Genomic DNA, 23,817 nt, shown 5'->3' with positions numbered 1-23,817 from the left:
TTAAACAACAATTTAGTGGTTTAACAAAAAGAAAGAGGGTAGGAGGGGAGCTGGGGATCAAATATAAGGTGACAGAAGAAAATTTAACTTTGGGTGGTGAACACACAATGCAATATATATAAAGTATTATTGAATTGTACACTTGAAACCTATATAATTGTATTAACCAGTGTCACCTTAATAAATTTAATAAAATAAAAAATAAATATATAAAGAACAAAAAGGCCTTCTGCAAGCATATTACATTAAAACTGAAAAATGAATGACAAAGAAAGAATTCTCTAGACAACCAGGGAAAAGATGATGGTAACCTATAAAAGAGATCTCATTAAATTATCATTGGATTTTTAAGCAGAAACTCTACAAGCTAGGAGACAGTGGATTAAAATATTCAAACTATTGAAAGAGAGAAATTACCAGCCAAGAATAATATATCCAGCAAAGTTACCCTTTAAGGAGACAGGAAGACCTTTCCAACATACAGAAGATGGGGAAATTTTCCACCACAAGGCATGTATTACAAGAAATACTGAAGGGTGTTTGTTTGTTTGTTTGTTTTTATCTGAAACAAAAAGACAAAAATATACAAAACTATGAATAAGATGACTAACAGACAGAAAGCTGCAACCCTTAATCAGAATAGGATGTTATACTTAAATATTACAAAATGTTTAAAGGAGGTAAAAACATTTCAAAAAGAGAAGACAATAGTTACTGCAACTCAGAAATGAATTAACAGCATAAAAAGATAATTTGAGACAACAAAAACCAAAAAGAAGAGGGGGTAAAGGTCTGAATCTGCAAAGGGGAACAGAGAGAAGATGTATGCAGAAGAAAATGGACTGCTGTATATATGAAACTTTCTTTTACATAAACTTAATGATAAGCATAAACAAAAAATCCAGAACTGAGACACATAACACAAAAGAGGGAACAGAGAGAAAAATCATAGAATATCACCAAACTAAAATAGAAACATAAAGGCAAAGAAACAATGGAGACCAATTGGACACAAACTACATTTATAGGGCTTTTATTCCCCAAACAACTGATTGTACATTCTTCTCTAGTGCACAAGGAACATACTCAAGGATAGACCATATGTTGGGACACAAAATTTAAGAAGTTTGAAATCACACCAAGCATATTATCCAACGCTTTGAAATTGGTGATCAACTGCAAAAAGAAAACAGGAAGAACCACAAACAACATGCTATGAAAGAATGAATGGGCCATAGGAAAAAAATAAAGGAGAGATCAAGAGATACATAGAAACAAATGAGAATGAAATACAACATATCAAACTTCTGGGACACAGCAAAAGCCGTAAGAGAAAAGTTCCTATCATTACAGGCCTATCTCAAGAAACAAGAAAGATTCCAAACAAACAACTTAATGTTACATCTTTAAAAACTAGAAAAAAGAAGAGCAAATGAAGCCCAAAGTCAGCAGAAGGAAATAACAAAAATCAGAGCAGAGTTAAACAGAATTGAGAAAAAGACAGTAGAGGGAGTTTGAAGAAACACAGTGGAATGAGAGACATCTCCAGATCTCTCCCCTTGAAATGACAATAAGCTGAACATCTAAAACTCAACAAAAAACACCTAAACTATACACCAGCAAGTCTGAGCATGGAATCTGTACATAAGAGCCAGCCACCACAAGTCAGAACCCTGGGTATCGAGTGGTGGACTGGAAGAAACAAAGCAGCTGCCTCTCGCAACGGCTGGAGCTCTGTGCAGGAGGAGGAGGAAGAGAGAAGGTGCCCTGAGTCCGTGAACAGCCCTGCCTGGGAAAGCTGTGAGGTCCACGTGGCCGGCGGCAGGGCCCCGTTATCAGGGCAGAAAGCAGAGAAGCAGGATGGCAGAGAAACGACAGTTGATTTTTACTGGCTGCTGTTGCAAAACCGAGGCTGAGCTGCAGCCCCTAACCCCCAATCCAGAAGGTGCCCCCACCACCCCGTATCCTCCGAAAACGAACACCGCAGAGCCCCAGGGGAACCTGAGCAAACGCTACTGAAACTGTCGCTAACAATGACAGGGACTAAGACTGAGGATAGTGAGTGTGATTAAACATATACAAGGGGGGAAAAAAAAGTCATTTTTAAGGCTTTATATAAAGCAGGGATCCAAGAGGCTTAGACACCCCTTACTGGAAACCAAAAGAAAAGCACCTTCTTTGCAACAAACTAAAAAGATACCTTTATATAATAAATCTTTCTGGAAAAACAGCAGAATACACTTCCATTAATGCCCAGGCAGAGAAACAGTCCACTAAACACCATGAACAACCAAGGTAACAAGGCATCTCAGAAAGAAAGAGAAAAATCTCCAAAAATAAGTTTACAGACATAGAAATATGCAACTTAAATGAGAGAATTCAGGATGGTACTTCTGGAAAAACTCAGTGAGTTCTGAATCAAGTCATATCAACAACTTCGGGAATTAAAAACACGACTAGATGAGCAGAATGAGTTCCTTAGCAAAGAGACTGAAATCCTCAAAAAGAACCGAATAGATCTTCTGGAGATTGAAAAACAAAAAACAAAAAAACACTGCAAGAGTTGAAAAATGAAGTATCAAGCTTGAGAAATAGCTTCCGACCAAATGGAAGAAAGGATCAGTGATATCAAAGACAGAAATCTAGAAATAAATGAGAAGGAAGAAGACAGAAAGCAAAGAATGAAAAATAATAAAAGAGAAATACAAGAACTAGCTGATACCATCAGGAGAGGAAACATAAGAATAATAGGCATTATCGAAGGCAAGGAAAAAGAGCAGAGACTAGAAATCATTTTCAGACAAATAGTTGACGAGAATTTCCCAAATCTAAAGAATGAGCTGGAGCTTGGAATTCAAGAAGTCAACAAAACACAAAATTATCTCAACCCAAAAAGGCCGTCAACAAGATATACTATATTAAAATAATCAAAAATCAATGACAAAGACAGAATTCTCAGGGCAGCCAGAGTAGAAAATAGTAACTCATAAAGGAAAACTCATTAGGTTATCATCGGACTTCTCAGCACAAACCTTACAAGTGAGCAAAGAGTGAAATCAAATATTCAAACTATTAAGTGAAAGGAATTACCAGCCTAGAATAATGTATACAGCTAAGCTCTCCTTTAAACATGAAGGAGAAATAAAGACCTTTCCAGACATACAAAAATTGAGGAGATTCTCCACTACGAGGCCTGCACTACAGGAAATACTGAAAGGGGTCAGCTCACCTAAAACAAAATGACAAATACAAACACACACGCACACACACACATGCACACACACACACATATTAGGAGTAAGGTGACAATCAGGGAAATAAAAGCAGAGGAGTGCAACCCTTACTAAGAACAGGGCATTATAAGTTTAAATAATAATAAGAGGTTTGTTATAGCAAGATAGTAATGAATGTTCAGCATACATAGGAACAAATTGAGACAACAATGACTGAAAAGGGGAGGATTCAAAGATCCGAATTTGTAAAGGAAAATGGAGATAAGGCACGTGCAGAAGAAAATGGGAAACTGTATATATACAACTATGTTTTACATATTAGTAATGGTAACCACACAACAAAGATTCAGAACTGAAGTAAGTAACATAAAACAAGAAGAACCAGAGGGAAAACCCACAAAAGCCAAACAAAATAAAGACAACAGAAATACAAGACAAGGAAGCACTGGAAACACCAAGCTACCAAAAAGCAAAAGAGAAAATGGCTATAAGAAGACCTCATATTTCAATAATCACCCTAAATGTAAATGGACTGAACTCACCAATAAAAAGGCACAGAGTTGCAGAATGGATCAAAAAACAAAACTCAACCATATGCTTCCTCCAGGAGACACATCTCAGTTCCAAAGACGAATATAAACTAAAAGTGAAAGGGTGGAAAACGATATTTCAAGCAAATGGCATTCAGAGAAAAATGGGAGTAGCAGTACTAATATCAGATGAAATAGACTTCGAAATAAAAAAGGTACAAAAACATACTGAGGGATAATGATACAGGGAATCATACACCAAGAAGACATAACACTTATTAATATCTATGCTTCCGAGCCCTGAAATATGTAAAGCAATTATTAATAGAACTAAAGGGAGAAACAGACCAAAAACTATCATAGTAGGGGACCTAAATATCCCACTGTCAGATATGGACAGATCATCCAAACAGAAAATCAGTAAGGAAATAACGTCCTTAAATGACACATTAGACCAACTGGACATAATTGACATGTACAGAGCCTTCAATCCCAAAACAGCAGCTTATACATTCTTTTCTAGTGCACATGGAACATTCTCAAGGATTGACCACATACTGGGACACAGAGATGGCTTCAACAAATATAAGAGGGTTGAAATCATACCAACCATATTCTCTGATCATAATGCTTTGAAACTAGAGATCAACTGCAAAAAGAAAGCAGGAAGAAACACAAATATATGGAGATTACACAACATGCTACTGAAGAATAACTGGGTCAAGGATAAAATAAAAAGAAAGATCAAGAGATACATAGGAACAAATGAGAACGATAGTACAACATATCAAAACTGTTGCGACACAGCAAAAGTGGTTATAAAAGGAGAGTTCATATCATTACAGGCCTATCTCCAAAAACAAGAATGAGCCCAAATAAACAATCAAATGCTTCATCTTAAAAAACTAGAAGAGAACAAATGAAGCCTAAAGTCAGCAGAAGGAAATACATAATCAAAATTAGACGAGAAATAAATGAAATTGAAAACAAAAAATAGAAAAAAAAAATGCAACAAACAGCTGATTCTTTGAGAAGTTAATAAAATAAACAAACCCCTGGCTAGACTCACTAAAAAAAAAAAAAAAAAGACACACATAAATGAAATCAGGGATGAAAGAGGGGAAATGACAGACACCGCAGAAATATAAAGGATCATGCAAGAATACTATGAAAAAGTATATAACACCAAATTTAATAACCTAGAAGAAATGGACCAGTACTTAGAAAAATACAATCTTCCTAGACTGAATCAGGAAGAAATGTAAAATGTAAATAGAACGATCAGCAGTATGGAAATTGAAACAATCATCAAAAACCTACCAAAATGTAAAAGTCCAGGACCAGATGGCTTCACCAGTGAATTCTACCAAACATTCAAAGAAGATTTAACACCTATCCTCCTCAAACTCTTCCAAAAAATCGAAGAGGAGGCAAAACTTCCCAACTCATTTTATGAGGCCAATATGACTCTGATACCAAAAGCTGGTAAAGATAACACAAAAAAAGAAAACTACAGACCAATATATCTCATGAACACAGACGCAAAAATCCTAAATAAGATACTAGTGAACCGAATATAGCAACATATTAAAAAATTATACACCACGATCAAGTAGGCTTAAGGATGGTTCTACATATGCAAATCGATTAATGTGATACACCACATAAACAAATTAAGAAATAAGAACAATATGATATCAATAAATGCAGAAAAGGCCTTCAACAAGATGCAGCATCCTTTTATAATCAAAACACTTAACAAAATCAGTATAGAAGGAAAGTATATTAACATAATAAAGGCCATATATGACAAACCCGCAGCCAACATTACACTTAATGGTGAAAGACTAAAAGCCTTCTAAGATCAGGAGCAAGGCAAGGCTGTCCACTATCGCCACTGTTATTCAATATAACATCAGAGTTCCTAGCGAGTGCAATCAGGCAAGAGAAAGATATAAAAGGCATCCAAATAGGAAATAAAGAAGTCAAACTGTCACTATTATTGGATGACATGATCCTCAATAATAGAAAACCCTAAAGACTCCACAAGAACACTACTAGAAACAATAAGCAAATACAATAAAGTTTCTGGATACAAAATCAATGTTCAAAAATCCATATTGTTCCTATAATCTTAATATGGAAGTGTCAGAAAAAGAAGTGGAAAATATGATTCCTTTTGCAATTGCAACAAAAAAGAATAAAATAACTAGGAATAAATCTAACGAAACATGTGAAGGACCTATGTAATGAAAACTATAAGATCCAATTAAAAGAAATCAAAGAAGATACAAAGAAATAGAAAGATATTCCATGTTTTTGATTGGAAAAATCAACAGTTAAAATGACCATATTACCTAAAGCATTATACACATTTAATGCAATCTCCATCAAAATCCCCATGGCATTTTTTAAAGAAATAGAACAAAAAATCATGAGATTTGTATGGAAACACAAAAGACCCTGAATTGCCAAAAGCCATCCTGAGAAAAAAGAAGGCGGCTAGCGGCATCACTCTGCCCGAATTCAAATTATACTACAAAGCAACAGTAATCAAAACAGCATGGTATTGGCAGAAAAACAGACACACAGAGCAGTGGAAAAGAATCGAGTCCAGAAAATTTTATGAATTTGACCTCAAAAGCAAGGGAAGTAAAAGCTAAAATCAATGAATGAGACTACACCAAACTAAAAAGCTTCTGCTCAGCAAAAGAAATCGTCAACAAGGTAAAGAGACAACCATCTGAATGGGAAAATATATTTGCAAGCAACATGTCTGATAAGGGCCTAATATCCAAAATATACAAAGAACTCATACAACTCAATCACAACAACAAAAAAACAAACAATCCAATCAAAAAATGGGCAGAGGACTGGAACAGACACTTCTCCCTATAGGACATACAAATGGCCAACAAATATTTGAAAAGATGCTCAACATAGCTCGCTATTAGGGAAATGCAAATCAAAACCACAATGAGATACCATCTCACACCTGTTAGAATAGCTATAATCAACAGGACAAGTAAAAACAAATGTTGGAGAGGATGTGGAGAAAAAGGAACCCTCATACACTGCTGGTGGGACTGCGAATTGGTGTAGCCCTATGGAAAACAGTATGGAGTTTCCTCGAAAAACTACGAATTGATCTACCATGTGATCCAGCAATCCCTCTACTGGGTATTTACTGCAAAGACTTGAAAACTCATATCCTTAAAGATATTTGCACACTGATATTCATAGCAGCATTATTCACAGTGGCCAGGACATGGAGGCAACCAAAGTGCCCTATACAGACTAGTAGTTACCAGAAGGTAAGGCGTAGAGGGAGTGGGGAGGTAGACAGGGTAAAGGGGGGGTCAAATATGTGGTGACAGAAAGAAATCTAACTATGGGAGGTGAACACACAGTGTAAATATATATATGCCTTATTGTTAAAGGGTACAGCTGAAACTTATTGGATTTCGTTAACCAATGTTGCCATAAAAACATTAAATTAAAAAATTTAAAAAAAAGACAATAGTAAAAATTAATGCAACAAAGAGCTGGTTCTTTGAAAAGTTTAATAAAACTGACAACCCCTTGGCTAGACTTACTAATGAAAAATGAGGAAGGACATAAATAAACAAAATGAAAAATGAAAGAGGATATTGTCTGATGATACCACCAAAATACAAAGTATCATACAAGAATAGTAAGAAAAATTATACACCACCAAATTTAATAACCTAGAAGGAATGGACAAGTTCTAAGAAATATACAACCTTCCTAGGCTGAATCATGAAGAATTAGAAAATTTAAATAAATGGATCAAGAGTATGGAAATTGAAACAATCAATAAAAACCTCCCTAAAAGTCCAGGAACAGATGGCTTCACCAGTGAATTCTACCAAACATTCAAGGAAGATTTAATATCCATTTTTCTCAAACTTTTCTGAAAAAATTTAAGAAAAGACAATACCTCCGAACTCATTTTACAAGGCCAACATTACTCTGGTAACAAAACCTGGTAAGATAATGGAAAAAAAAAGGAAACTATAGACCAATACCTCTCATGAACACAGATGCGAAATCCTAAATAAGATACTAGCAAATCAAATACAACAACACATTAAAAGATTATACACCATGAACAAGTGGACTTCATCCTAGGGACACAGGGATGGTTTAATATATGCAAATCGATTAATGTGATACACCACATAAATAAACGATAAAAAAATCATATGTTCATATCAATAGATGCAGAAAAAGGTATCTGAGAACATACAGCATACATTTATGATTAAAACACTTAATAAAATGAATACACAAAGAAAGTACCACAACATGGTAAAGGCCATATACAACAAACCCTCAGCTAACCTTTTACTTAGTAGTAAAAAACTAAAAACCTTCTAAGATCAGGAACAAGATAAGGCTGTCCGCTATCACCACTGTTATTCAATATAGCATTGGAAGTCCTAGCTAGAGCAATCAGGGAAGAAAAAGAAATAAAAGGCATCCAAATAGGGAATGAAGAAGTCAATTTGTCACTTTCTGCAGATGACATGACTGCCTATATAGAAAAACCTAAAGACTCCACCAAAAAACTATCAGAAATTAATAAACAAATACAATAAAGTTTCAGGATACAAAATCAATGCACAAAAATCCAAAGTGTTCCTATATACTAACAATTAATTTTCAGAAAAAGAAAAGAAATTCCTTTTGCAACAAAAATAATAAAATACCTAGTAGTAAACCTAACAAAGCATATGAAGGACCTATACCTGAAAACTATGAAACATTATTAAAATAAATTAAAGAAGATGCAAATAAATGGAAAGATATTCCACGTTCATGGACTGGAAGAATCAACACAGTGAAACGGACCTTATTACCTAAGCATTATACAGATATAATGCAATCTCCCATCAAAATCCCAATGGCAGTCTTTAAAAAAATAGAACAAAAAATCATCAGATTGTAGAGAAGAACAAAAGCCCCCAAATAGCCAAAGCAATCCTGAGGAAAAAGAACAAGGCTGAAGGTATCACTCTGCCTGACATCAATTTATATTACAAAGTGTCAATAATCAAAGCAGCATAGGAGAAAGGGAAAAATGGCATAGACAATAGAGGCTTTGTTCATCCCTCTTGCAACTAAATCAAAGTTGTAACAGAAACATGGAGCAAATGGCAAGGAGAGTCACTTGGGATCCAAATGAACAGAAGCGCTACACTAGGGAGAGAAATAATTAATCAACCTGCAATGGTAGAAGGCAGGAGGGGGCAAAGACATGAGGCTGCCTGGTCGGAGCAGTTGAGTGGGACAGAGGCTGCAGCAGAGGAAGCCAGCAGCTGCAGACACCTTTTAAAGTGGCCATGACCACAAGTGGACTTTTGCGGTGACAGACCAGCTCGCTCTAAGCACCAGCACCGGGTAAGCTGCACAGGGTGCACCAGGAACTTACAGGGTGACAATGAGGTGTTAGAGTGAGGTCCAGAAGCAAGGCTCTCTTCTGGACAGAAGTGTTGGCGGTATCCATTGTTCTTCTATTGAACTTTCACCGCTCTCAGTGTGCAGACGCAGCACTGCCATAGCTGAGATATCATCAAACTGGATAACAGACATGCTCTGCCCAGAGGATTCCCTGAAACACCACCTCTCCCAACTCCTTCAACTCCCCCAACTCGCGGTCCCATGCAAGCCACATCCAGGTGTCCTCTACGAGTCAGGTGCTCCTTGCTGAGCAGCGCAAACACTCACACTGGTGACAGCTGGCCTCAGTTTCTAGTGTGGCCTTTTGAGGCAACTATAAGCACAGCATCTATGAATTCCTTGATGAATATTGAGAGTGGCCCCGGAGGGGCACAGGCTGGCGCTAAATTTGGCCTGCAGCTGGGTCCCTCTCAGGATTGTGCTGCTGGACACATACTACACAAAGTTCCATTAAGAAGACCGGGAGACTTAGGAGCTTTGCTTAGTACAGGCACAGAAAGGCAGCCAAAATGGGAAGACAAAGAAGCAGAAACCATAGGAGAGAACAGAACAGAGATCCAGGGATAAAGGGGTCAAACAATCTAACAGATACAGAGTTCAAAACACTGGTTATAAGATGCTCGATGAACTTAGGGGAAATGTACATGAACTCAATGAGAACTTTAACAAAGATACAAAACATAAAAATGGAAATGAAAATTATAAAAGGGAACCAGTCAGAAATGAAGAATATATTATCTGAGATGAAGAGTATATTAGAGGGAATTAACAGAGTAGCTGAAGAAGAGGATCAAACCACCAATATAGAGGATGAGAAAGCCAAGGACACTCAATCAGAATGACAAGAAAAAAGAAGCCAAGACTATAATAATGATTTAAGGAGCCTATGAGATACTAGCAAATGTAAAAATATCTGTCTCATAGAGGTACCGGAAAAAAAAACAAAAAAAAACAAAACTAGACATTGAAGAGCTATTTGAAGAAATAATGATGGAAAATTTCCCTAACTTGGTGAAGAAAATAGACATAAAACTCCAAGAAGCTCTGAGTGCCAAAAACCAGGAACCCAAAGAGGCCTACACCAAGACACATCATAATTAAAATGCCAAAGGTTAAATACAAAGAGAGAATCTTAAAAGCAGCAAGATAAAAGCAGATGGTTACCTACAAGGGTGCCCCGTAAGACTGGCAGCTGATTTCTCAAAAGAGACTATGCAGGACAGAAGGGCTTGGCACAAAATATTCAACAGGATGAAGACCCAGGATCTACAACCAAGAATACTTTATCCAGTAAAGTTATCATTTAGAGTTGACGGATAAAGAGCTTCCCAGACAAAAACAAGCTAAGGGAATGTATCGACACCAAGCCAGTATTACAGAAAATGTTGGAGGGACTTCTTTAAGAAGAAGAAAAAAAAATGTATCAAAAACAGAAATAAAGAATAGTAATAACTACATTCCTACCAACAAGTACCTCAAATGGAAAGGGATTAAGTGCTCCAATCAAAAGATATAGTGGCTGAATGGATAAGAAAACAAGACTCTATGTATGCTACCTACAAGAAACTCACTTCAGATTAAAAGACACACACAGACTAAAAGGAAGGGGTAGAAAAAGACATGGTCTTGATGGACCTAGAGTGTACTGCGCTGAATGAAATGGGTCGGGTAGAAAAAGACAAGTATCGCATGATTTCATGTACATGTGGAATCTAAAGAACAAAATCAACAACAACAAAAGCAGAAATAAATTCATAGATATAAAGAATATTTTGAGGGCTACTAGATGGGAAGGAGGTTGGAGGGGGGACAAAAAAGGCAAAGGGATTAAGAGGTACAGATGGATAGTTGTAGAACAGACACGGAGATGTAGAGTGTAGTGTGGGGAAGATGTTTAATAATGTAATAAATATGTAAAGGGGAAGAGGGGTACTAGATTTAGTGAGATGATCACTTTGCGAATTATGTGGCTCTCTGATCACTATGCTATACAACTGAAACTGGTATATTATTGTACGTCAACTATAATTTTTTTAAAAAACATTGACTTGCACAATGTAAATACAAGCAACTAATTGTCTATTATATTTTTTAAAAATTAAACAAATCTGAATAAAGTATGGACTTTGGTTTATTAAAAAAAAAAAAAAACCTACCAAGTAGGGCCTAGCAATTACAAAAATAATAATACATCATGACCAAGTGGGGTTTATCCTCCAAAAGCAGAGGTGGTTCAACATTCAAAAATCAAACAATACAATTCAGAATTAATAGCCTACAAAAGAAAAAATGATCATATCAATTGATACGTTAAAAAGCATCTGGAAAAAAATCATCATTCATTCATGATAAAAACTCTCACCAAAATAGAAACAGAAAAGAACTTTCTAAACCCAATAAAGGCTTCTACAAAAAAAATCTACATCTTATATAACAATGAAAGTCTAAGCTTCTCCTCAATAACGGGAACAAGGCAAGGATGTCTGCTCTCATTACCTCTATTCAACTCTGTAATGAGGAACTAGCCAGAGCAAAAAGGGATGAAAAAAAGAAACAAAAGGCATCTAGATTGGGAAAGAATACATAAGACTTGCCTCTATTTGCAAAGAGCACAATTCTTCACAGAAAAATCTCAAAAGAATCTACCAAAACTGCTACCAATACTAGTGAGTTTACCAAGGCTGCAGCACTAAAGTCCTAATGTACAAAACTCAACTGCCTTTCTATATCCTAACACGGAACAGTCAGAAAACATTTTTAAAATACTCTTTATAATAGCACTGAAAACATGAAATACTTATGAATAAATTTAACAAAATATCTGCAGGATCTGTAGAGTAAAACTATCAAAAAATGATGAAGAAATCAAAGAAAGCCTAAATAAATGGCAAGATATACTATGTTCATAGATTGGAAGGCTTAACATTAGCTATCACTTCTCTCCAAATTGACCTATAGATTCCCAGCAAGAAATAAAAAAAAACTGATTCTAAAGTTTATATGGAAAGGCAGTGGAATTAGGATAGGCAAAACAATTTTGAAAAAGAAAAAAAAAAAAGAATTCACACTACCTAATTTCAAAATTTACTATAAAGTTACAATAATCCAGACAGTATGCTACTGGCAAAATGACACACAGACATCAATGAAAGAGAACAAAGATTCCAAAAATTACCCAAGCATGTAGAGTCAAATGATTATGGAGAAAGGATGTCTTTTGAACACATGGTGCTGAAACAACTGTACATATGCAAAAAGAAAAAACAAAAAACAAAATACCTCAATACCTCACAACTTAAACAATACAGACCAAAATGTAAATCGCAACTTATGCAACTTCTAGAAAAAAACAGAGAAGAAAATCTTCATAATCAAGAATTGTATAAAGATTTCTTAGGTACTATACCTAAAGCATTATCTATAAAAGAAAAAAAATGATAAATTGTATTTCATCAAAATTAAAACCTTCTCCCAAAGCAATCTATAGATTCAATGCAATCCCTATCAAAATACCAATGGCATTTTTCAGAGAGCTAGAACAAATAATCCTAAAATTTATATGGAGCCATAAAAAACTCTGAATAGCCCCAGCAATCTTGAGAAAGAAGAACAAAGGTGGAGGTATCACACTACCTGATATCAAACTATACTACAAGGCTACAGTAATCAAAACAGCATGGTACTGGCATAAAAACAGATATATTGATCAGTGGAACAGAATAGAGAGCCCAGAAATAAATCCACGCCTATACGCTCACCTAATATATGGCAAAGGAGGTAAAAATATACAATGGGGTAAAGACAGTCTCTTCAATAAATGGTGTTGTGAAAACTAGACAGATAGATGCAAAAGAAAGAAACTGGACCATCTTCGTACACCGTATACAAGAACAGACTCAAAATGGATTAAAGACTTAATGTAAGACCTGAAACCATAAAAGAAAACATAGGCAGTAAACTCTCTGGTATTACTAACAGGAATTTCTTTTAAGATGTTATCTCCTTGGGCAAGGGAAACAAAAGAAAAAATAAACAAGTGGGACTACATCAAACTAAAAAGTTTTTGTACAGCAAAGGGAACCATCAACAAAACAAAAAGACAACCAACTGTTTGGGAGAAGATATTTGCTAATGATACATCTGATAAGGGTTAATATACAAAATATATAAAGAACTTATACAACTCAACAACAACAAAAAAAACAATCCAATTAAAAAATGGGTAGAAGACCTGAACAGATACTTCTCCAAAGAGGAAATACAGATGGCTAATAGACATATGAAAAGATGCTCAAGGTTGCTAACCATCAGAGAAATGCAAATTAAAACAACAATGAGATATCATCTGACACCTGTCAGAATGGCTATCATCAATAAATCAAAAAACAACAAGTGTTAGTGGCATTGCAAATTGGTACAGCCACTATAGAAAACAGTATGGAGGTTTCTCAAAAAATTAAAAACGAATATACCTTTTGACCCAGCAATTGCACTTCTGGGTATTTATCCAAAGAAAACCAAAACAATAATTTGTAAAGATCTATGCACTCCAATATTCATGTCAGCACAATTTACAATAGCCAAGATATGGAAGCAACCTAAATGCCCATCAACAGACAATTAGATAAAGAAATTATGGTTCATATATACAATGGAATATTACTCAGTCATTAACAAAAAATGAAATCATACCATTTGCAACGACATGGATGGATCTGAGGTAATTACGCTGAGTGAAATAAGTCAGAGAAAGATAAATACCAAATGATTTCACTTATATGCGGAATCTAAGGAACAAAAAGAACTAATCGAAAACAGACTCACAAATAGAGTGGACAGTTTGGTGATGGACAGAGGGATGGGAGTTGTGGGGCTGAGAGAATGGGGTGAAGGGTTAAAGAACAAATTAGTAGTTGATAGCTGGTCACGAGGATGAAGAGCACAGCAGAGAGAATGCAGTTAGCATTAATATGATGGCTAAGTGGAGCGCCAGGGGAGGGAGGGAGCAATTGGGGGGATCGTTTTATGAACTATATAGATGTCTAACCAATGTACTGTATATTTGAAACTAATTTAAATAAATTTTTAAAAAATTAAAACCTTCTGCTCGTCATAAGATACTATCAAAAGAATAAAAGGATAAGTCGCTGCCTGGGAGAAAATATTTGCAAAATACTTATCTGATTAAAGGACTCATACCAGAACACTCTCAAAACTCAATAAAGAAAACTCCCATTAAAAAAAATAAAAGTCAAAAGATCTGAACTGACATTTCATCAAAGAAGACATATGAATGGTAAATAAGCACACTACACACCAATAAAATAATGAAACAAAATAACAAAAAAATAAAAAAAAACTGCCAACACCAAGTACTGGCTAAGATATAAAACTAGAACTGTCACACATTATGGGTAGGAATGCAAAATGTTATAGACACTTTGTAAGTTTAGCAGTTTCTTAAAAAGTTAAGTATAGTCTAGGGCCATGCCACCCTGAACAAGCCCAATCTAAGCAGGGTCAGGTCTGGTTAATACTTGGATGGGAGATCACCTAGGAAGACCAGGTGCTGTAGGCGTAAAAAAAAATAAAAAAATAAGGAACTGTAAACTGGCAAGGTCCTTGCAATCTGTGAGGTCAACCAAGGGTTACCTCACCTAAAAAAAAAAAAACAAAAAAAAACTGAGTATACACTTATCCTATAACCCAGCAATCCCATCCCTAGGCATTTACCCAAGAGAACTAAAAATTTATATTCACCCCAAAACCTGTAAGCCAATGCTAATAATGGCTTTATTCATAATAGCCCCAAACTGGAAACAATGTCCTTCAACTGCTGAATAGATAAACATTGTGGTAAAACCCTACAATAGCACTCAGCACTAAAAAGGAACGAACTAATAATACATGAACAACATTGATGAACTTCAAATGCATTATGCTAAGTAAGCATTGCATGGGGGTCTCAAAAAACAATGTTTCCCTATGTGAAATAAGCAGAACAAAATGGAAACAAGATTATTCTGTGAAATACAGTCAATCGGTTTTAATAAGTGATCCACCTTTATTTGTTAGTATGTAACTTCTGTGGCTATAACTGAGACTCCAAATAAGAGGTTTATATAAGCTAGATGTCCAGTTCACAGAAGGTTCTGTTGGAGGTAGTCAGCAACACAGGCTCCTTCAACATTCTGCTCTGGAATCTCTAAGGCAGCAGTTCCCAAACTCTGCTGCACATGGGAACCATTTGATTTTTAAAAACAATGATGTCTGGCTCCCACCCCCAGACATTCTTATTTGATTGGCCCATGGTATAACCTGGGCACTGGGATTTTTAAAAGCTCCCTAGGTGATTCTAATGTGCAGCAAAGTTTGGGAATTAGTGCTCTAAGGAATTGTTCACATCCCCATGGTCCAAGATGGCTTATCACACACTTGCATTCTGAACAGTGAGAAAGAAGTGGGCATGAACCAGAAGCTGCACTCATCATTTCTGCTCATATCTCATTGGCCAATCACATAGCCATACCTGGCTGCAGGAGATGCTGAAAAGGTCATTTTTATTTCAGTCAGCCATGTGTTCATTTAAAAATACTTTTATTAGACAAGAAGAGGACAGATATTGGGAGATAACCAGCAATCTCTTCCCCAACTTCCTCTCCCTCTTTTTTTGCAAACATAAGCAGTCCAATCTGGATCTGCCAATCCTTGGGTTTGAAGACAGAACTTGTAACAGGCTTCTCTGACTTTGTCAGGTATCTTCCATCAACACGTATATGGTGCCAGAGATTGTAAGAAATCATCCTCAGACGGTGGAAGATCCAAGTCTGATGAAATACATATCAGATTGTCTACTCTAGAAAATTCCTGGGTTTTCACCTGAGTGATGTGTTAGAGGAGTGAACTGTTCTACTGGCCAAAGGAAGGCAGCAACATCCAAACTCCATGTTCACTGTCTCATGAAAGGGCTCTCTCTCTCTCTCCAATGAAGTCTAATACTGCCTTTTCTCTACAAAGTTAACACCACACTCTCTTCTTAATATGCACTGCTCCTTTATAACATATTCCAAGAGCACACAGTAATCCCTGAAGAACAAGAAGGTGGAAAGACTTTTTCTTATTAGCTATCAAGAATTACAGTAAGGTTACAGTTATTAAGACAGTGTGGTATTGGCACAAAAGCAGATACAGGTAAATATAGATAAGTGATTGTTGACAATTATGATACCACAGAGTAGTTGGGAGAAAGAACAAAGCAGAAGGCATCACATTTCCTGATTTCAAACTATATTATAAAACTATAGTAATCAAAACAGTGTGGTACTGGAATAAAAAGAGACATATAGACCAATGAAATCAAATGAAGAGCCAGAAATAAATTCACACATCTATAGTCAACTAATATTTGACAAGAAAGCCAAGAATACTCAATGGAGAAAAAAATCTCTTCAATAAATAGTGCTGGGAAAATTGGATATTCACATGTAAAAAAATAAAACTAGACCCCTATCTTACATCGCTAATAAAAATTAACTTGAAAATAATTAAAGACTTAAATGTAAGTCCAAAAACCATAAAACTCCCAGAAGAAAACACAAGAAAAAAGCTCCCTGACATTGGTTAGGGCAATAATTTTTTAGATACAACACCTAAGGCACAAGCAACAAAATAAAAAATATACAAGTGGGACTACATCAAACTAAAAAGCACAGAAAAGAAATGACAACCTATGGAATGGGAAAAAATATTTGCAAACCATATATCTGATAAAGGGTTAATATAAAAAAATATATAAACTCATATAACAGCAAAAAAGTAATAATAATCCAATTAAAAAAGAGGCAAAGGACTTGAATGGATATTTTTCCAAAGAAGGCACATAAATGGTCAACAGGTACGTGAAAGAGTGCTTGAAATCACTAACCATCAGAAAAATGCAAATCAAAACCACAACAGATATCACCTCATCCTTGCTAGAATGGCTATTATCAAAAAGACAAGAAATAACAAGTATTGATGAGGATATGGAGAAAAAGGGACCTTTATATATTGTTGGTGGGGATGTAAACTGGTCCAGCCACTAAGGAAAACAGTGAAAGGGTTCATCAAAAAACAAAAAAAAATTAAAACTAGAACTACCATATGATTCAGCAATTCCACTTCTGGGAATATATGCAAAGGAAAACACTGTGTTGAAGAGATATCTGCACCCCATGTTCACAGCAGCATTATTTACAAAAGTCAAGATAATAGAAACAACCTAAGTGTTCAGTGACAAACAAATGGATAAAGATGATATGGTACATAATACAACAGACTGTTATTCAGCCATAGAAGAGGAAATCTTGCTGTCTACAACAACGTGGATGAAATCTGAGGGCATTATACTAAGTGAAATCAGTCAAAAATGAGAAAGACAAATACTGCATGATATCATTTATATATGGAAACTTAAAAAAACACACACTCATAGAAAATATATCAGATTGTGGTTACCAGACACAGGGGCCAGGGCTAGGGGAACTGGATAAAGGTGGTCTCAGGTACAAACTTCAAATTATAACTAAGTACTGTGGGTGTAATCTACAACATGAGGACTATAGCTAATACTATGTATGGTATGACTGAAAGTTGTTAACAGAGTAAATCCTAAGAGTTCTAATCACACACACAAAAAAATCTTTTTCTTTTTTTTTTTTTTTTGGACCTATAGGAGATGGATGTCAACTAAACTTACTGTGATAATCATTTTACAATATACGTAAGTCATTATGCTGTACAACCTGAACTTATACAGTGCTGTACATCAATGTATCTCAATAAAACCAGAGGGGGAAAAAGGAACTTCATAAGAAAAAGGCCAATAACTCAAGAGAAAAAAATGGGCAGCACAGACATTTCAAAAACAGAGAATATCAAATGGTCTATAAACACAGAAAAAGGTATTCAATATCATGTGCAATTATGGTAAATAAAAGATTTTAAAGTGACACCAACAATACTCAGTAAAAATGGCTAAAATTCCAAAGTCTGGAAATATTAAGTGTTGAGAATGTGAAGCAAACAGGGACTCTACACTGATGGTAGGGCTGCTATGAACTAATAAAACTCTCTGAGAAATGGTGCAGAATTATCTACTAAAGCTGAACATATGCTTAAGCAATTCTGCTCCTAGAATTATTCACATTGTAAGCATGCACATGTAAAATATATACATGACTATTCACAGCGGCCAAAAACTGGCAAAGAACCCCAGAATCTATCAATAATAGCATGAATAAATTTGGCACATTCATAAAATGGAATACTGCACAGCAGTGAAAACAAATGAACTACAGCTATAAGCAACAACAGGAAAATAAGAAACATAATGTCAGCAAAAGAAGTATGACATACAAAGGAATGCAAAATATGATTCTTTTTTTACATAAAGATAGATCAGGCAAAACTAAACTATAACATAGCATTTAGGGACATATACTTAGTTGGAAATAAAGCTATAAAGAAAAGCATGGACATAAATAACCAGAGAGGTCAGGGCAGTCCTATCAGAAGGAGGGATTGTGATGAAGAGCTAACTGGCTTGTGGGAGGAGGATTCTGAAGGGCCAGCAATGTTCTATTTGAGCTAGGTGGTAGCTACACAGTGATTTTTTAAATAGAAATATCTATCATGCCACACTCTTTAGTGTTATGACTTTTCTGAATGTGTTAATTTTACAATTTAAAAAAGTACATCTATAACTACCTATCCATCTACCTAGTTTTAAAGTAATTAGGGGTAATAATTATTCTTTATTCTCATAGTTTCCTTGAGAATTCCCCCAAACTGCCCTCCATCCTCACCCCCTGGCCTTGTGAAGACTGACCTAATCAGTGGGGTTTGGAGGAGCTGAGCATGCCTGGCCCAACTCCTTGCCCTTTTTCTCTTCAGACCTTCCACAGAGAGGATGATTTCTCATCTGCTCCCAGCCATAGAGAATCTTAGCTAGCTGCAAGTTCTGATGGTGGGTGTCAGGGAGAGAAGAAGTTGGGGAGAGTAGACCCCCAAATGCCGGGTGGCAAGTTCAATTCAAGGGAGGGTAAGCAGATGAACTAGCTATTTCTGAACTCTCTCTCCAACTGGAGTTTCACATAAATTAATAAAGGTAGTATTTTAGTCCCTCCCTCTTGTTTTAAAACTGGCAGGCAGAAAAGATGTTATTTACTGTGGCCCTAAAATAACAAAAAAGAACAAACAAATGATTTTTTTCCTAGCATAAAAATTCACTATTTTCCTTTCACTACCACTGACAAGCATGGAGTAACCTCCTACATATACTAGAATTCAACTCTTAATCATAAAGCAACAAAATCTGCAATGAAGATCTATATTATCTATATTCAGAATCATAAATGATACTATGAAGATTTTTTAAGTTAGTAATTTACAATCTTAATGAGTTAATTAAAAAATTATAGTAGATGAGGGAGTAGGGAGGCAAAGGAACAATTCAAAATATTACAAGGTGCTAAAATCCCACGCTTAAAGGTATAATATAAAGGCAGAAGTTCTGGAATGAGGCCAAAACATCCATACAAAGAAAAGCAATGTAATGTTCAGCAGGAAAACCACAGGCCTTGCTAGCTGAGATGGTCTGCTTTACCCAATAGAGCTGTAACACCTGTATTCTTCACGGTTTCCTAGCCAAGAAACTAGGGTCAAAAGAAAATTCCTTCTCCAATGCCTTACCGCTCCTGAAAGCAAGCACCGTGCTTCTCATTTTAAACATTTTATTGCTAATTATATGGGAAAGAGGGATCATGAACTTGGGGAATTTATTCCGTATTTATTAAGCACACATGTCATAAAATGTATTAGGTTACTAGGGATAAAGATAAAAGACCATTTTTATCTTTCATGTGCTCAGCCTAGAGAGACAAATAAAGAAAAACAAGGTTAGGGGTGGGGATGCATGTATGGGTGCTATGAGAGCCAGAAGAGAAGTTTAGATAACCTGCTAGAAATTAGAGAAATGACACCCATGTAAAGTTTGAAGAGATAAGAACTAAAACACTGGGGAACTATGTAAAGCTCAGAATGGTAGGTGTATGGGATATGCAGAAGTGAGTGGAGGGACCAAATTGTGTATATTGTGCTATATGGGTAATGCTAAGGTACTAAAGACCTACTGAACAGTGGAGGAAGAAAAATCAATCTGAACTTGAACTGGAAAGGAAAAAAAGGGTCAGAGAGAAGGGCAGCAGTTGAAAGAATTCTTAGAATTCAGTAACAAATTAGTTGTGAGGGGTTAGCGGGGAAAATCCCACGTTTTGTCCTTTGAGGCGGAGTAAACTAGAACTCAGCCAGAATACAAAAACAAAAGTAATCTCTTTTGTTTTGTAAGAAGATAACGTGTTCAATTTTGCACATGTTGAGTTGCAGGTGTCCAAGCTTCAGGACAGAGATATAAGCTGGAAATAAATTTTGAGAATCTTCAGCATACAGATTAGTGGATCTCAAATGTGCTTCTCCGGCCAAATGCATAAGAATTATCTGAGGAAACTTGCTGAAACCATGGAGTGTCAGCAACACTTCAATAATAGTTTTTTAAAAAATTACTATAATTAATAAGAGATTATGATGAGGTCGCAATATGAGATAGTCAAATATCAATTATTTATTCTTAATTCAATAAGCATTGAAGCACCTGATTTGCTTATTAGAAATGGGGAAGGGGGTGGAATCTCCATTTGTAATAACAATAAGATAAAAGAATCTATACAAAGAAAATTGCAGAATCTTATTGAATGAAACAAGACCTGAACACTTAAACAGAAAAACAAACAAGACCAGAACAAATGTAAAGCAAACTACATTCTTGGATTGGGAAGACAATATAAAAAAATGCCAACTCTACCCAAATTAAGTTATATAGTCAATGCTTTTCCATTTAGAATCACATTTTTCTTTTTCTTTGAACAGGAATAGAAAAATATTTCAGAGCTTATACATTTAAGAACATCTAAGAAAAAGTATAAAAATAATAATAAGGAGAGACTTGCCTCTCTAGATTTCAGAAAATAATAAAAAGTGAATGAAATAAAATCTGCAGCATTGCTGTAAGAAGAGATAACTAGATGAGAGGATTAGAATACAAAATCAAAATTCCAGAAATAGTTTGCACTATGAAAGAATTTCACATGGCAATTGTGAAATTCTTTCATAGTGCAATCTATTTCTGGAATAGATTCAATGAAAAAAGGATATCTAATAAATGAAGTTAGCACAACTATCCATTCATCTTACCCATCTAATGCACACTGTTCAATACAGTAACCACTAGCCACATGTGGCCACTGAGCACCTAAAATATGGCTAGTCTGAATTGAAATGTGATGTAAATAAAATATACATAAGATTTCAAAGACTTAGTATGAACAAAAGCACATAAAACATCTCATTAATAACTGTTTAAAATTGATTACATTTATAAATATTTTTGACATACGGATTGTTAGTAAAATTAAATTTAATTTCACTTCTTTTTTACTTTTTTTAATGCAGCCGTGACTAGAAAACTTAAAATTGCATAAGTAATTTGCAGTATATTTCTAGTGGACAGGACTGCTCTAGAGAAAAAAAAGATCTTCCTTTTACGTCTTTCTAAAAATAAAGATATAGACAAATTAAAAATATTTTTAATACTGTAAGAAAACCTAGGAAAGTAAATTAAAACCTGAGGGTCGAGATGGATTTACGAACAATGTGTTGCGTGTACGCATGTATGTATGAAGAATATAAGACAGACAATCCAACAGGGAAAACAGGCAAAGGACAGAATTGGAAATAGAAAAACAAATCCCCATGACAAACAAATAACAACAAAAAGATACTCTAAATTACTAAGGAAAAGAAAAATGCAATTCAAGTAACTAAGACATCTCCTTACAGGCTGGAAAAAAATAAAAACATAGATAATAGATATCTCTGAATGGGGATTTGGGAAATGGACAAGCTCATGTACTGCTGCCTAGGAAAATGTAAAGAATAACAGGCTTCTGAAAAATCAACATGGCAATATCCATTAAGGTTAGAACTACACAATACCCTTCAACCCAAGAACTTTTCTCATAAGGACATATATTTAGAGAAACTTTATTGTAATATTGTTTATGCAGTAGCAAAACAAAAACAAAAACAACTAGAAACTAAGTAAATACCTATCTGCTGAAAAATGTATGGAAGGTGCAGAACAAGACCTGTATGCAATCATTAAAAATGTTAAAAAATGTTACAGAAGTTTTTTACATTTGAAAATATCAGTACTGGCTTCACTGCAGGGAAACAGGCTATCTCATAATATGTTGGTGTGGGCATAAATAGGTACAACCTTATGGGAAGGATACTGAAGACTCAATTAGGCATTTAAATTTCCATGCCTTTTGACCCAACAGCCCAACTTCCAGGAATCTGTCCTACTAACATATGGCATGACAATCTAAAGACACATGTGCCAATATATCATGTTGCCCACCTTAATACAATGTTTTATGACAATTATAGCTCAATAAAATTGGAGAAAAAATATAAACGTGCAAGGATGATCACTATAGATTTTAATAAAATTTAAAAAGAATTTAAACGTACTCTAAATAAAACAGCTTAATAAATTATGTCTACACAATGAATAACAGACTTGAAAAAGAATGACGTGGCTATGTTACCGAACTAAAAACATAAGATTGTTGGTATAAAGCATAAAAAGCAAACTAAAGATTATGTTTGAAGTTTTTCGCAATTTAAAAAACGAAAAAAAAAAGGTGGGGGAAAATTAGATACTTTGCCTTTTTCTAAGAATCTCAAAAGTATGAACAGTTGAACCCTCTCCATTCCCACCTACCATATATGACCTCAGTTTTCTACCTGCACTGCTAATAGAGCCATTTCCTCTACATGACTCAGTAATTTTAAGCTATCTTCTGTTCTCCATTACTAATATAAAAGTAATACTAAAAATGTGTATTTATAAATATTCATCCCATCATTACAATTCATTTTGCATATGCCTGTGCTGGAAATCCCATGGAATTGTAAAGCAACATTACAATGCTCATCACTCTCCCTACAATGCAAAGCTAAAGAGGCTAGGGGCTTTCAAACTACCCTACCTTAGAATTGAGACGTTTTGTGAACTAGAACAAGTACTGCTGCTAAAATTCTAATGGCCAAACAGCAATGAGGAAGAAAAGTTAAGTGTAATTTTCTCAACTTTATCTTCTTCAGTCATTGGCTACCGAAAAATGAAAAGTGAACAAAAAGCAAACAGTAAAAAACAAAAAAAGTAGACTAATTGTATTTAGTGTGATCAAAAACCTTTATGATTCGTACATCTGAATACTTTTTGAAAGTAAATAGTTTCTGGCTCCCAGGATAAGAGGTTAAACACTGCACAATGTAACCAGCATCACAACTTACACAGGAACGAGTCAGGCCACTGGTCATTTACCTTGGAGGGTACACCAAAATTTGCTCATCTCTTTCAGTCAGCATTCTGCATGCCAAGCGTTGAGGGAGAGAAGGCGAGGCAA

At 35.3% G+C, this 23,817-nt stretch overlaps 1 long non-coding RNA gene across 1 annotated transcript in view; it reads right to left on the bottom strand.

Moving 5' to 3' along the window:
• Positions 1-23,817, bottom strand: part of LOC105308153 — a 36,433-nt gene that overhangs the window by 11,588 nt on the left and 1,028 nt on the right. The gene's annotated exons all lie outside the window — the stretch shown is intronic.

The sequence above is a fragment of the Pteropus vampyrus genome, unplaced genomic scaffold (assembly GCF_000151845.1).
Source record: "Pteropus vampyrus isolate Shadow unplaced genomic scaffold, Pvam_2.0 Scaffold553, whole genome shotgun sequence".
Taxonomy (NCBI): Eukaryota; Metazoa; Chordata; class Mammalia; order Chiroptera; family Pteropodidae; genus Pteropus; species Pteropus vampyrus.
Note: the sequence above shows the minus strand (reverse complement) of the source record. Positions and strands in the feature narration are given on the sequence as shown.